The sequence below is a fragment of the Poecilia reticulata genome, linkage group LG3, assembly GCF_000633615.1.
Source record: "Poecilia reticulata strain Guanapo linkage group LG3, Guppy_female_1.0+MT, whole genome shotgun sequence".
In the NCBI taxonomy this organism is placed as follows: domain Eukaryota; kingdom Metazoa; phylum Chordata; class Actinopteri; order Cyprinodontiformes; family Poeciliidae; genus Poecilia; species Poecilia reticulata.
Window position 1 is genome coordinate 13,795,922 of NC_024333.1, and position 11,073 is coordinate 13,806,994.

Consider the following 11,073-nt stretch of genomic DNA (forward strand, 5'->3'; position numbering starts at 1 on the left):
CACAGATTTGGAACAAACTTCCAGAAAACTGTAAAACAGCTGAAACACTGAGTGCCTTTAAATCTCAACTTAAAACCCACCTGTTTAGAGTTGCTTATGGCTAAATTAGGGTTGGAGTGCAGGTTTTGATGTCTTCCATGCTTTTATGTCTTTAATGTTTTTAATTTTTTATTTTTTTTTCTCTACGTTTTAATGATGTAAAGCCCCTCAGAAAACGTCCCAGTTAAACGATGTTTAACTAAAGTTCTACGGGGTTCAGAGTCCCAGTTGACGGCCTTCAACTAAAAACTTTCAGATATCATTGATTACATTGGTAATCAATGATAGAGGTTGGAGTCCTTGTCAAACGGTGTTTTTGACTAAAGTCCCAGAGGGTTGGAGTCCCAGTTAAACGACGTTTAACTGAAGTCCTAAAAGGGGTGCAGGTTTTAATGTTATCGTTTTTTTTTTGGTTTTTTTTAATCTCTTTCTCACTGTTTATTTCTGTTTTTATTTTAATTATGTAAAGCACTTTGAAACTCCTTGCTGGTAAAATGTGCTATACAAATAAAATTTGATTGAATTTGATTGATATCTTGCTGCTAAATATATGCAGACCTCATAAATTCTGTGCAAACGTCTTTGATGATTTTACTGAATTATTGTCCCTAATTTTGGTTGATTTTGACTCTGTTCTTATTGTTGGTGATTTTAACTTTCATATCGACTATCCATTGGATCGAGGCAGTAAAGAGCTATGTCAGATCCTGCATAACTACGCCAATCTATGTTTTCGCATCCACCTGAATAATGTGTAGTTGCGCCATTGACTATACACAAGTCATTTCAAAAAGATGCATTACAGAAACTACTGCCGATCAATTTATTCAGGCTTTTCCTTCAACTGCTATACACTCCTGTATTTCTCTGAGTGACCATTTTATTTTCAAAATTGAGAAAGTTATTGACACCATTGCTCCTGTTACTACAAAAGTAATCTCTGGGAAACGTAAACCACCTTGGAGAAATTCTGAGTTAGTTACAAAAGGGAATAGAGTGCTGAAAAGCAGAACGTCGGTGGAGTAAAACTAAACTACAAGCCCACTTAGATATATACAAAGACAAACTAAACATTTTCAATTTTTAACTGAGAAATTCAAGAGTTTTTTTTCCAAACATCATTTCGACCTCTATCAACAACTCTCATGCTGTTTGATTGTTGACAGGTTGACAAATCCACCTTATTCTGTTAACCGCAAATTTTTCAGTCAGGTTTCTGTCAACATCACAGAACTGAAACTGCTCTTGTGAAAGTATTCAATGACCTCCGTCTAACACTGGACGTAATAAAATGTCAATATTAGTTTTACTTGACCTGAGTGCTGCGTTCGATACTGTTGATCATGATATTTTACTATCCTGATTAGAAAATTGGGTTGGCATTTCCGGTATAGTGCTCAGCTGGCTTAAATCTTACCTGTCTGACAGAACCTTTTATGTGTCCAATCCAAGTGGAATGAAATTATCTGTGGAGTCCCCCAAGGTTCCATCCTGGGGCCACTTCTTTTCAGTATCTATATGCTTCCATTCATTCAAATTATGAGAAATAATAAGATAGAATATCACAACTATGCCAATGACACACAGCTGTACAATAATCTTTCACCAGGAGATTACGGTCGAGTTCAACTACTCACTGACTGTATTGAGCAGATTAATGTCTGGATATGCCAAAATTTTCTCCAACTGAATAAAAACAAAACTGAAATAATATTAGTGCTTGGACCAAAAGAGCATAGATTAAAATGATGACCTACTTTCAATCCACTGGGTTAAAATGCTCTGACAAAGCCGACTTCCGGTTTGCCATCCGGACAGGGTAGACTTAGCAACGGTCTGCTCCGGAAAAACCCAGCCTTTTAATTAAATTCACCCCACAGAAACCTAATTTTACGCCACCCACCAATACAAACAGTATTTTGGTTATTTACCCACTAGGTTATGGCCTTTAAGAGCGTGAAAGGAAGCAAGAAGGAGGACGCTAGCCTAACGCTGGAGGCTATCACTGCATTGCTTCAGCAGCACAGTGAGGACCTGAAATCTGAGTTCAAGTCTTCTGCCAACATGCTAAGCTCCAAGCTAGACCAGATGCTCCATGCTTTTTCTTGTAGTTGTTTAAATTTTATTACATTACTATTTTTCTAGAGTGTTTGCAGAGGCAAATAAACTATGTCTTAAAATCTATGTCACTGTGGGGGTTTGTATCTATTCCATGCCCACTAGAAGCAGGGGTTAGTTTGCTATAGGTAGCTCTGTTTTTCTGATTTTGAGGTTGTTAGTTACTGGAAGATTGGATCTCTGGGAATGTTACTGTTGAAGAGTTTGCTGCCACATTGTTGTTTTCTGTTTGTCAGCCGTTTGTGTTTGGGGGGGATTTTTGGGGGGCTAAGGTCACTGCCGGTGGTTCTCGCAGGGTACCGTAATTTTTATTCACCTCTTTTGCTTCAATCTCTGCCTGCCATGCTGACACCATACCTATAAAAATAAGCTAACGCACAAACTCTGTAACCATGAGTCAGCATTTAAAGTTTTTAAGATGGAACGTCAAAGGTTTAAACCACCCAGTGAAGAGAAGGAAGGTTTTCTCCCATATTAAACAATTCAATACAGATGTGGCGTTTCTGCAGGACGGGGGTCGTCTCCTGACATGCTGGAAGGCACAATGTTTTCGCTCTCATTTTCAGGTCAAGGCACGAGGGGTCTCCATACTGATTAGCCAGAATACTCCGTTTGAGGAAGAGAATGTGGTGGCTGATAAACATGGCAGGTTTATTATAGTAAGTGGGAAACGGCATGGCACTCTGGTCGCCCTGGTCAATGTTTATGCTCCCAATACAGATGATGAGAACTTTTTTAAACAACTATTTTCTTCCCTACCTGACCTCAATAAATACTCATTGGTCCTGGGGGGCGATTTCAACTGTTGGCTGGACCCAGCTTTAGATCGTTCATCCCTCAAAAGTAATGTCATAAGCAAATCTGCATCAGTCATCCAAACCTTTCTATCTGAGCATGGGCTGTGTGATGTGTGACGTACTTTAAATCCCGACAAGAGGGAGTACTCATAACTCCTCACCTGTACACAAAACTTATTCAAGAATCGATTATTTTATTACAGATACTGCAGCAGATCCGCTCTTATAACTATCAAAGCATAGTTATCTCAGACCACGCCCCTCTCACACTGTCCCATGCCCATCCTCACTTCCCCTTAAGAACTGGACCATGGCGTCTCAATTCAACCCTGCTGTCGGATAACAACTTTGTAAAGTTTATTCAAGACAAGATTCGTTTTTTTTTTTTGCTACCAACTCTTCCCAAGAGATCTCCAGCCTTGTAGTACGGGATGCCTTTGAGGCCTACATCAGAGGCCAGATTATTGCCTATTCAGCAAAAATTAAAAAACAGTCCACCTATGAACAGAACAACCTAATTCAACAAATCAAAGAGGTTGATGTAAAATATGCTGTGAATCAGTGTCCCGAACTGTTCAAAAGGCGTGTTGAACTTTTAACAAGGTTTGACCTATTGACAACACAATCAGCTGAACGCTTGCTTTTACATAACAAATCCAAATTTTACGTGCATGGCGACAAAGCCGATAAACTTTTAGCAACCATGCTCAAGGGCTCTAAGGTAAGGCAAACTATTTCAAGAATTTGAAAACAAGACGACAGTATAGTCACAGATCATGGACAAATTAATGATACATTTAGGGACTTTTATGAGGAGCTCTACAGCTCACAATCACAAACCAATTCTAACATAATTGATGATTTTCTAGCTAAACTTCACATTCCTGCAATCTCACCAGAATTTAAGAACAAGTTAGATGAACCATCTCCCAGACAGAATCTCCCTAGCAATTGCCTCAGTGCAATCTGGCAAATGCCCAGGTCCGGATGGTCTCCCCTCAGAATTTTTCAAACAATTCTCAGACTTACTCTCTGTGCAGCTCAGCTCCACCCGCACTGATTGTGTTAAACAAGGATCCCTTACTCAATCATTTTATGAAGCTTCTATCACACTTATTTCAAAGAAGGGCAAAGATCCAGTGCAATGCACCTCATACAGACCTATCCCTCCCCTAAATACAGATGTCAAAATTTTATTCAAAATTTTTGACCGTAGACTTGAAACCGTTTTACCATCAGTTATTTCAAAAGACCAAACAGGTTTCATTAAAGGTTGGCACTCATATTTTAATGTTAGAAGGCTGCTTAATATCGTTTATTCAGGTGCCACAGATTCAGCTTAGTGTGTTGTCTCTTTGGACTCTGAAAAAGCCTTTGACCGGGTTGAATTTGACTATCTTTTTGCGGTTCTTGGTAGATTTGGCTTTGGAGGAAACTTCATTTCATGGATTAAATTATTATACCAGCTACCGCCTGCCACGGTTCGTACCAATTTTCAGACTTTAAAACCATTTAAACTACAAAGAGGCACCCGTCAGAGCTGTCCTCTTGGCCCCCTGCTGTTTGATCTGGCCACAGAGCCCCACGCCATTGACCAGTAAAGAGATATCTGGCATTTGGAGGAATGACATGGAACATAAAGTGTCGCTTTATGCAGATGACCTTTTACTTTTTATTTCCAAACCATCAACTTCACTGCCTTTTGCTCTCGGCATATTTAGCCAATTCAGTCAGATTTCTGGGTATAAGTTGAACCTTACCAAAAGTGAGCTTTTCCCCATGGGCAATAAAGCTAATTTGTCAGATTTTGCTAATCTGCCAATTGAAAGACAAAAACTCACATACCTTGGTATCACAGTGACAAAAAAAACATAAAAACCTGTTCAAAGATAATTTGATTCAACTGTTGAACCAAGTGAAGGGATCCCTCATAAAGTGGACGCCCTTTTCCATGTCCATTGTGGGACGTATCAATTCAATTAAAAATTAATATACTACCCAAATTTCTATACCTCTTTCAGACATTACCTAACTTTATTCCTAATACTTTTTTTAATGAACTGGACTTGATTTTTTCATTTGGCAGTGTAAACGCCCAAGGCTTAATAAATTACAACTCCAAAAACCTAAACAGCAGGGGGGGGTTGCCTTTCCCAATTTCCGGTTTTATTATTGGGCCGCCAACCTTAGATGCTTAGTGTTCTGGTATTTTTACCATAGCCTGGGTGGCTCTCTGCCAGAGAGAGCATACACTGTTAGAAACCATCCTATTATTGAACCCGACTCGTAAAGGGCTGGTTTCATGGCTTTATAATAAAATGTTGACTATGAAAGAGACCTCATCTAAACTTAAAACTTCATAGGAAGAGGACTTGTACGTGGCTATACTGGATGAGACATGGGCCTCTATACTTAAACTGGTGAATACAACATCTCTGTCTGCATGCCATTGTCTCATTCAGTTCAAAATAGAACATAGAGTCCATCTGTCCAAAAGCAAACTATCTCGTTTCCATCCAGAAATCACCCCATACTGTGACAAATGCAAAACTGCTGTGGCCACACTGGTTCATATGTACTGGTCCTGCCCCGCTCTGGGTCAGTTCTGGACAGATGTTTTCCGTAGCTCAAAGAATAACATTTAAAATCTCTTTAATGGTTTATAAAGCTCTACATAATAAGAACCCAGATTATATTTCTGATCTTCTTCAGCCCTACATACTACTCAGATCTATAAGATCATCAGAGTCAAACCTACTAATTATGCCGAGTCAGAACTGAACATGGTGAAGCAGCTTTTAGTTTTTATTCTCCAGCTCTCTGGAATAAGCTTCCTGCTCATTGTAAGTTTGCCCCCATCTCTTTTAACCTTAAAACAAGGTTAAAATATTTTAATTTGAAGTTGCCTATTCTTAAATTCTTACATTTTTCGTAATTCTATTGATTCACTATATTAAAAATTCTAATGTTTACTTTGTCTAATTTTAATCTGCTTGATTTTTTTCTTGTTGTATGTTGTTTTTAACTTTTTTTGTACAAGCAATTTGAATAGTCTCCAGCTGTAAGGTGTTATATAAATAAAGTTGCCTTGCCTTGGTGAAACATTTTTCACATTTGCTCTAAAGTGTACCTATCGTTTTATTGTGCTAATTTTTATAAGCATGTTGTCTGTAAACTTTGAATATATTGACAATTTGTACAATTCTGTGATAGTATATTGGCAATGCACTCTTGAAAAATGTGGGTAACACTTTATTTGAAGGGGTGCACATAAGACTGACATGATACCGTCATAAACATGACATAATACCTGTTAGGAACATACTAACTGGTGTCATGAAGTGTCATTCGGTAAATAATGACACTTTTAATGAGAAGTTGGTTTAGAAGTCAATTAACAGTGCCAACCTTTTGCAAATAACTTTCAGGGTTACCCTCTAATCCTAACCCTATATTGCATCCACAGCCTTAAGGATGCATCAACTATTTTATTAGAAGTATAAGGTTTAGTTGAAGACTGTAATGGTGAATGTAGTAAGGCTGCCAAGGACACAGGTTTTACAGAGTTGGCCTCCATAACAAGCCAAGCTGGAGAAGACGGGCTATCAGCATCGAACCAATATCTAAAAAGTCTAATATTTGAGGCCCAATAATAATATCTAAAATTTGGCAAGGCCGACCAACGAAGCAAGCATTATTGCATGCTTCCTTAACATGCAATAATAAAGGGAAAAAGTTAGCTTTAAAAAGATCCTTGTATTTGGATGTAATCTGGATCCCTAAGTAGATAAAGCTCTAGTCTATGACCTTAAATGGCAATGTGTGCAGTGGGTAACTTTTAGCTAAAGCAATAATTCACTTTTGCTGAGATTTAATTTATAGCCTGACAGCTGCCCAGATTTACCAAGTATGGCAAGTATAGCAGGAATAGAAATATTCAATTAGATGTAAAAAAGATCATCAGCATATGAGGAGACCTTTGTTTCCATGTCATTCCTCTTAATACCTATAATGTTTGTATTACATCTAAGCACAATTGCGAGGGGTTCAATTGCCAAATCAAATAATAACGGAGTAAGTGGGCAGCCTTGGCGCGTAGAACGACTGAGGCGAAAGTAGCCAGAATGAGAATTACTTGTCCTAGCCCAGTGTTTCTCAACCTCTTTTGGACCAGCACCCCCTGTCCATTATCCTGGTCCCTTAGTGCCCCCCATATAAGAAATGTAATTCTACCTTGCACTGAATATTATTTTACTGTTAATGTTACCATCACTATTGTTGATGTTTTAATTTTTATTGTCGTTTCTGTATTCATCATTAAAAATAATTTCCCAGAGAACAAAAAAGCCATGGGAATAGAAATTATTTTTACAGGCGTCTTAAAATCGGTAGGCCTAACAGCAGCCAATCAGAGTGGAAAAAATATCCCAATATAATATATAATGTACCTTCATATTTTACCTTTTATCTGAAAATAGTGTATTTGTTCTTGCCATACAGTCAGTCTTCTGCATTTAATTTAGTTTCTTAGTTTATTCTTGCATTTTGTTCTTCATGCATTTTCATTCAGTTTTCTTTGATTAGTATTATCCTCTCTCGGTTTATTGTTATGTTCTCTTTAGTTTCTTTCCTGTTGCCAGTTTTAGTTTGTCGTTTTTATTGACGCTCACCACCAGTAATCTTCACTCATCACCTGCTGCGCCGCTTAATCATCATGTGTTTCACCTGATTTGACACTAATTGATTTTTCACTGTTCGGCGTCAGATTCTCCGTTTTTATTCCCTGATTCACATCTAGTTTGTCGCTCTGTTCTATGTGCCGGTTCTCCTGTTTCCGAGTTTTGCATAACGTGCGCGTGTTTGTTTTTTTTTACCATTCTCTGGTGTGGAGCGGTTGGTAAGCGTATCGATGGAAAAAAGCAGGCTTCGAGCATTTATACCGTTTTCAGTCTGCTATTGTGTATTGGAAACCGTCTGACCAATGACGTTCTGAATCTTGCTTCTGGCTCTGTTTTACATTGAGTGTGTGTTGGAAGTTCCGAGAATTCTGGGTTTGACCTCATGGAAGTTAAATCTGCTCCTTCAGAGGACCATTAGTCAGATTGGTAGTTCTTATCTGTCCAAACAGAGACTCTGGCTGAGTCCCTTGCCAGGAATTTCCTGTACAACACCTTATTTGGTGTTGAACCAGCACAACATAATACATTCCTTTTCAGTAAAACATATCTTAATGTGAATTAACACAACTTTTAACTATTAACATAATTATATTCCTCAACACTTATAAGTTGTACATCAGATATGTCTAAGAGCCTTACCTTTAGCCTTTAGTTAAATCTCTGTTTAACAAGGACTCTAACCTTTATAAAAGGTTAGAATCAGCATGTTGAGACATAAATGTACATGGCACACATAATGCTTTGTTCACGAAGAAGTATCATTCTCACTGTTCGCTCAACGCGTACCTATAAATGCACATCTATGAACATAGAGGCGCAGCTCAATGTGAACATTTGTGATTCACATTGAGCTGCGCGAGCAGAGCAAACATGGTGGATTTAAACTTGACTCCTTCCTTGATGAATTATACAAAAAACATGGATCCTCACAAGGGGTTTATATAAATGTCCACATAGGTCAGCCTATAAGAGTGATCTGCACAGAGGTAAACTTCAGAGGTTAAAGCACGACAGTGCGCATGACGTGGTCAACGCACAGAGGTGTGATTGGTGCACAATGTATGAAAACTATAAACCCAACTTTCTTTTAGGAATAATAATGTCCTGACAGTAAAATGCTCAACTCAGAAGAGACGCTTGCAGTCTATCTTACAAAATATATATATACTTTTTTATTTAAAGAAAAATATAATTTTTTTATAAAAACATACAACACCTTGCGGGGGGCACGCTGTGGGAAACCCTGATTAACTCTCCAAAGCCACTTTAAGAAACAACATAATTCTGTAAAGGTATCCATAGGACTGGGATATCACAGACATCAGCAAACGTAATAATACCCAACAACCTGGATGACATTGTTAACCTGCCCAGCCAATGCATCAGATTTTCCTACACTGTGGAGAGACCATGAGTCCATGAAAAAATAACTTGTGGAATTTTAATTATTTGGACTAAAGGTACCGACACGCTATCATGCTACAACCAGCAAGGGGACATTTGTCACCACCCCATGCGCTGGCTCCTAACCTAGTTTCCACACCCCCAGACTGCAGAGGAGGTCCATTTCAACAATATGCACACCCATGAGAGCACAACTGTGGACCATGCTATCAGCCTCCTAAAATGCCGGTGGTGGTGTCTAAACGTTATTTCCTGTCAATGTGGCTACCAAAAATGTTTTCAATTTCCACCTCACTCACATTACTCTTGATGAAATTGCATTCCTCCCCCTAATTTCCCTGTGGTTTTCATCGTTAATCATGGAATAAGATGATCAGCTGACTCATTTAAATAAACAGTGACATCCATGAGGTGCTTCGCATCGACCTTTTATGATTGAATGTGGTAACATGCAGAGGGCAGATCCTGAGGCAGGACCTTGTACACAAACTTTTTGGGTCAGCTGTTATCTATAAATAAAGATTTCTTGCTGATGTGTGTATGCATGGATTTATAAATCAAAATTTGTTTTGGTGCAACATTTTTGTCTTGTGGATGTATTCATATTTTCAATATGAATCATGCTCAATGTTTTATAAATGAGATCCTGGAACTGTTCAAGAAATTCTCATCTCATTGTCCTGTTGATGTAACAGCATATCATGAGAAACTTACCAAGTCTCAGTTGAATGCATCTTGCAGAACCCAGATAGGTGCTTATGTGTGTACCAACAACTTTCAGGCAATTGTGAGTATATCCTAATCATAATAGAGGCAGTAAACCACACAGTGTTAAATATGTTTAAAACAAGTTTCAGATGTTAACAAAAATAAATTGACAATCAAAACATGATCAATTATGAATTGCTGAGTTTAATATTTTTGTACATAATTGTTACACTGCCAGCCTATTAAAGCAAGATAAAGGGATCTTTTTATTTTTCTCTTTATGAGAAAATATTAAAGTGTGTAGTTTTTCTTCGGTGATTTTTCAAATTTACACCGAGATGCCACTGCGACATGCCAAGCTGAGATTTGTCATGGAACACTCTTTTGCTCTCAAGGTCTGCAGGTCTGCTGAAACATACATCTAGATGTAGCAGATTCGATGTTTTTTGTTTTTTTTCGTGAATTGCAGATTCTATCCCCACTTATTTCAGACTAGGAGGCTGCAGACAGGAAGCTCCACAATTAGACAAAACAAACAAAACCCCCGAATTTCCATGCAATGCGCGCGCACAGTCCACATCCACTTTACATTTAGTGCACACACCTGCGGCCAAATCACATATGGTATTTAGTAGCCAGTAAAAATATGGCAGGAACACGTGCGAAACAGACGAAATCTAAAAAATAATAATAAATAGCACACTAACCTGTTATGTTTAAGATGCGACGAATAATCCAGAGAGGTTGTGTGTGTGAGATCTGTGTGAAAGGCAGAGGAATGACGTGGCTGGAGAAACGCGGTCCTTCTGCCAGAGTTGCATTCCGAGGATTAGAAGCAAACAGACAGGAGACGGCGCGCGCAGCGCCGCGCAGCGCCGCGCCGCGCCCCATCTGGAAGACAGACACCAGGAACCGCGTGGCTGCAAGACCATTTATGACAGAATCAATCTGTTCCTTGTTATGTTGTTTCTGATCTGGCGTTATCAGTATTCAAGACAAATAGAGCAGACCAATATCCTGTCCTTATGAATTTCAACACATCGCCAACGCGTTAGTTTTGAATTTTAAAATGCTTTGTACAGTGGAAAATTCTGAAAATATTGTATATCAGCCTTATATTGAAAATTTAATTTGCATGATTTCTTAAATGGAATGGAAAACATAATCTTTGCATATAGTTTTTTGTCATAAAAAGAGTTCAATAACTAAACCCTCCAGAATTTCATAGGTTTAGATATTTGCTATCAAAATCACAGATTTTTTTATTGCTACTTTAGAAATATTTGCTATATCTTTTTCAATTAACCAATTCAAACAGAAAGCAAATA

The 11,073-nt window shown here is 38.3% G+C and overlaps 1 protein-coding gene across 7 annotated transcripts in view; it reads right to left on the reverse strand.

Annotated features, from left to right (window-relative positions):
- The window catches only part of cemip (cell migration inducing hyaluronidase 1), a 228,577-nt gene extending 217,966 nt beyond the window's left edge, over positions 1–10,611 (reverse strand). For 4 of the 7 annotated variants that reach the window (XM_017303972.1, XM_017303973.1, XM_017303974.1 and 1 more), the window contains exon 1: positions 10,453–10,608. The gene's annotated coding sequence lies outside the window, so the exon portion shown is untranslated. Of the gene's footprint in view, positions 1–10,452 lie in introns of all 7 variants that reach the window. The other 3 variants (XM_017303981.1, XM_008405058.1, XM_017303980.1) reach the window with 3 other exon arrangements.
- Positions 10,612–11,073: the final 462 nt, after the last annotated feature.